Source organism: Schistocerca gregaria, chromosome X, assembly GCF_023897955.1.
Source record: "Schistocerca gregaria isolate iqSchGreg1 chromosome X, iqSchGreg1.2, whole genome shotgun sequence".
Classification (NCBI taxonomy): domain Eukaryota; kingdom Metazoa; phylum Arthropoda; class Insecta; order Orthoptera; family Acrididae; genus Schistocerca; species Schistocerca gregaria.
In genome coordinates, this window is record NC_064931.1 from 812,647,156 (window position 1) to 812,652,726 (window position 5,571).

The following is a 5,571-nucleotide window of genomic DNA, read 5'->3' on the forward strand; positions in this document are numbered from 1 at the left end:
TCGCTATAAATGTATCGCCTGTTGCGAGAAGGCTATGAAAATGTAGCGGGCGTTCTGGCAACTTCTGTTCCATACGTATGTCTCTGTGTGTGATAGGGGAGTAGTTCTTTTGTGTGTGTGTGTGTGTGTGTGTGTGTGTGTGTGTGTGTGTGTGTCTGCTTTCTGTTTTATGCCTTAAGTCAGTTCTCTCAGAGCGGTGAAGAGTGTGTTGTTGCAAAGTGTTGTGTTTACGTTTATAGCGTTTATCCCTTCCACTGTAGCCTTTTATACGTAGTAATTTTCTTCTATTGTTAGTGTCAGTATAAAACGTTGTGGCGTTTCAGGATGTGTATATCACTTTCGATATTAGTGGGGTTATTGTTTCGTTCATTAGGTGTTCTGAGGAAGTGGAATGTGTGCTGTCACTCTTTAGAGCTCTCATGTGATCTGTGTACCTCGTTCGGAAATTTCTCCTTGTTTGTCCTATGTATTGAGCCTGCCAGGAGTTACATGTCAGTTGGTACATTCCAGCACTGGTGAATTTGGTTGAGTTTCTTTTGTCTGGTCTTAGCCTTTTTCAAACTATGTTGTTTGTTCTGAATGTTATTGGGATCCCTTGCTTTTTCAAGATGTATAAAATTAGCTGCACGCTATCCAACATACCTGAGTATACGACTAACTAAGTAACAGCCTAGTGCATACCAAAACTGCATCCACGAAACTTATGCAATCCCAATTGTATAGCTCTGACATACAAAAGTTCACGTTTATGTATTTGTTTATTAACACCCGCACCCAGTTGCAGATGACATGATGTATGCCGAGAAAAACGGCAACAGAAAGCACAGAAAACATGCCGCAAATAGCGATAGCAATCTTTAAAACCATGCTGTAACGTATAATAAATAAGGTAGTACGAACGTATTCACAGAAAACAATGTTAAAAAAAACGGAACAAAGGTAATAATTTTTACAGTATTTTATAATTTGCTATTTTCTAAAAAATCATTTCTCTTGTGCTAGATTTCAAAATAACCTAAATGGAGTCAGCAGTGCTGACAAAATATCCTGAATGGCCTGTCTTCGTTAAGTTTATATGGTTTTTCAGCATCTACCGCTTTTCTTGTCATTCAAAAAAATATCGGTATTATCTGCTGCAGTTAATGCATGTAATTATCTTCAAATCTAAATATTATACACCTCACACACACAAACACAAACACACAGACACACACACATACATTCCCACACACACAACGGTTTCTCAGTTTAAAAACCTTTATAAATTTAGGTAAATCGGACTATACCTCTGAATTACGTTGAACTACACTGAAGTCAAGGGACTATCATTTAATAGCATGGCATCGGCCAAGCAATATCACTTGTACTGAAAAGGAAAATTTAGCACTGTAATAATGAGTAATAATTGTACAACGATAGATTAGATATTCAGCGATTTTCCGAATGTCCCGAAGAAGTGCATGCATCACTCTTCTATGAGCATTTGTTACGTACGATATATGGAGACGTATACTGATACACTGTTCTACAAAAACTTAGCCCCTCCCGGACAGGCCATCAAGGCCCAACGGCACCGACCGGCCTCCGCGTCATCCTCTCAGCCCATAGGCGTCACTGGATGCGGATATTGAGGGTCATGTGGTCAGCACACCGCTCTCCCGGCCGTATGTCAGTTTCCGAGACTTTCAGTCAAGTAGCTCCTCAGTTTTCTTCACAAGGGCTGAGTGCACCCCGCTTGCCAACAGCGCTCGGCAGACCGGATGGTCACCCATCCAAGAGCTAGCCCAGGCCGACAGCGCTTAACTTCGGTGATCTAACGGGAACCAGTGTTACCGCTGCGGCAAGGCCGTTGGTTGATACACTGTACTAGATGATAAAATTCATGGGCATTCCTTTTGTGTGATGTGGGCCTATAAATAGAGCCGGGGCCTTAATGGAGGCAGAAGAATTAAATTTGCTACTTTTAATTAAAAATACTCATAAAAGGTTTATCATGAAATAGAAAAATGTCCCTAAGATATTTTGCAGTATCAGTAGTTCTGTATATATATTTCAGTGTAAAAGACCATTCATCTCCGATAACTTGTTTTACTAAAAATCACATTGTGGTACTAAACTTCTGAAACTAATGACAAAAGAGTTTCTGTGAAATATTATACGCCCCGTGCGATTCGCGGCTGAGTACAGATTCGATAACGCTACGTGTCCGTTGACTAGCTTTGTAGCGAAGAATAGTAACAGCATCCGTGTTTTAGCTTGTGACAATTTGTTAATTTTACATTTTGTGGAAACTGGGGAGCGTAAAATTACAGACAACCTATACAATATGGTGTATTTAGAGAAATACTGGACCTATAAACTTAAAAGGATTTAGGCCCGTAGAAATAAGAAGCTAAATGTCCTAAAAAACTGCATGTTCGTTGTTTAAAACTAAATGGCTAAGAATAAGTCTCTTTACATCCTTGATCGTAACTATTTCCAGTGGAACGGTTTCCAGTAAGCTCCATACAGTGGAAGAATATAAAGGTCGTAATTATCTTGTCACATCACTGACACTGGCGTGGCAACCAAGTTAATTTGTGTATGCGAGGATTATATCCTTATATTATCTGCTGACATTCATTTGTATATGTGTGGGTTTATTTTCTGTCGTTGCAGGGAACATTTGATAGCACTGAAGTGTTTCTCTGTTTCTTAGTACATAACAACAGCTGTGTGCAATTATTAAACGCTCAGCCGTGAAATGCGTGGCAAAAACATATTCCGTACAAATTTCATAAATATATTTTATCATGCCTTCAGTAAATACTTGTGCTTTATGATTACGTTTGTATATAAAGTAAACACGTACCAAACATTAAAGATCATATTTAGTTTATGATACATAATAAGGAATGCCGATGAAACGACTTTAAACGTTGCTAGAATTTCTCGCAGGCATTTCCCTTCATGGCTGTTGTCTAGTTCGCAGCACACATATCACATAAGTTTAATAAGTTACTCGGTCTGCAGAATGTTTTAAGATTTCTTTACATTTCTTCGCAGACCTAACCATAAGGAGAAATGATAGAGATTAGGGAAGCAGGTGTGTAATGCATTCATTTAAATGCTATAAACAACGGAGGAAAATAGAATTTAACGTCCCCGACGAGATTATTGCTGATGAATCACAAGGATGGACTGGATGAGGACGGCAAGATGGCGCGGAACTTCAGTCAAGACCTTTACGAAGAAACCAATCCGGCTTTTATCTTATGTTTTTAGAGAAATCTTGATTCCTACGACCGGAAGACGACTTGTACCCCAATCCACTCATGTGGGACCCTACTCCAGTTACGTTCTAGACTTAAGTAGTAAACATGTCTTATTGTCTGTTGTGCCACAACCTCCTGTTAGCACTAGCTTGCTTTCACCTGGGAAACGTGACTGGGCTACATCGTCTCAGCTCTCCCATTCAGTTCGTTATTTTGTGAAACGTTTATTTTTAAAAAGTTACAACTCTTCTGAGAAAAGAGAGATATGAGAACGGAATATATTATGTATGCCAGATCAAACCTCATCTGCAGCAGTGGCTTAATTTTAACACACAATTTATCTGCATAGTTTTTGCAAGGGAAGCTGTGTGTCCTAATACCTAAAAATATTTTCGCAGCTATTACTTGTGCTCACATATGAGATATCTGGAAGACCTTCTTGGCTCAGCTGATACATTGCTAATGGTATGTTTCAAAATATTACCGAACGTAATGTGTCATTTAAAAGTGCTAATGAAATGTTTTGATGAATCTTACTGCTTTTTAATTTTAATTTGTTTTAGCGAGTAAGACTAATACCTTTAGGTCCTTCCGTCGAGTAACACAACATATTTCGTTAATCTGTCTTTATTGATATTTTTACCCTACTCGTGTAGTCCGAATCAACTTTAATAATAATAGTAATATTACTGTCGCAGTAAGTAAAAACTAAATTTACATCCATATCGACAGATAAGCTATAGTGATGGCGATACATCAAAGTGTGACCCATCTTTCTGCCATAGAACCAGCATCCAGCATTATGCTACTATCAGTAATGATGTAACTTCCCGGATCCTCCCGAAACCATCTGAAGGTGAACCTGAAAAGGTTCGAAAACCGGTTCATGGAATAATGCATTATTATTAAAAAAAAAGTGACTGGTTGCAGTTCTATATAACTTATTTACATCCAATATACAGTCACGGTTCTAAAATATCCGTACTGGATAAGCATAACGAGTAAATTACTTTTCACACAGTAAGTTCTTTTATAAATGTGGAAGTAGTTCAGTGCGTTTGCTTAGGCACTGATAACACCGTAGTTGAGAGTCCATACATTACAAACACAAGCACACTCTAATCGTTTTCAAAGTTTTCGCACATATATTATTCGTTCCTTTGGATCCCCGTGAATTTAAATAACCAGACTATCAGAAGTCAGCCTAGTAACCCCAAAAACTATGAATCCTGAACAAATACAGGTGGCTTTAAAATTTTTTTGCTACCCTTTTCCGAGGTCTTCACCCAAAGCAACATGTCAGGTATTGAGTCATATGTCCATCATGTTTGACTGAAATTCTCTCAAACGTAGAGGAGTTCTGCTTCATCCTACTAACGCCATTCCTATGGGTGCTAGTGGAGTTCAGCTTTCATCATATTTTTTCACATAATATGTCAAATGTATAGGGTGAATAGCTAATACCTAACACTTCTTTTATTTAGAGAAGGGTTCAAGATTATAGAACGAGGTTTTCGGTGAACGATAGTACACAGATGGGAACCTAATGTGTCAATCAAGTTGTTGAACCAAGAATAAACAAATGCTTCAAATGGCTCTAAGCACTATGCGACTTAACATCTGAGGTCATCAGTCGTCTAGAACTTAGAACTAATTAAACCTATCTAACCTAAGGACATGGCGCAGTGGTTAGCACACTGGACTCGCATTCGGGAGGACGACGGTTCAATCCCGTCTCCGGCCATCCTGATTTAGGTTTTCCGTGATTTCCCTAAATCGTTTCAGGCAAATGCCGGGATGGTTCCTTTGAAAGGGCACGGCCGATTTCCTTCCCAATCCTTCCTTAACCCGAGCTTGCTCTCCGTCTCTAATGACCTCGTTGTCGACAAGACGTTAAACACTAACAACCATCACCACCACCACCACCACCTAAGGACATCACACACATGCATAGCCGAGGCAGGATTCGAACCTGCGACCGTAGCGGTCTCCCGGTTCCAGACTGTAGCGCCTAGAACCGCACGGCCACTTCGGTCGGCGAAGCAAGAATATATTTTTAAAATAGCGATATACTTTTCAAAGACTTTAGGATTCTCTAAAGCAATTCTAAACACATGAGCCACGATGAAAACTAATTGTTGCTTCGCTTGTGACAAGATATCGGTGAGTGACTGATAGCATTAGAGTACTTCGATCATTATTTCCACCGTTCCTGATCATTGTTTTTCATCCATGTAGAATGTCACATTGTGAAGTGGTCGGACTTCTGAAAAATGTTTGTAGTTGTAATATCACTTGGCTACTCGTAGACGAGACG

The 5,571-nt window shown here is 39.3% G+C and overlaps 1 pseudogene; it reads right to left on the minus strand.

Moving 5' to 3' along the window:
• Nucleotides 1-1,736: 1,736 nt before the first annotated feature.
• On the minus strand, nucleotides 1,737-1,854 carry LOC126299837 (5S ribosomal RNA; annotated as a pseudogene).
• Nucleotides 1,855-5,571: the final 3,717 nt, after the last annotated feature.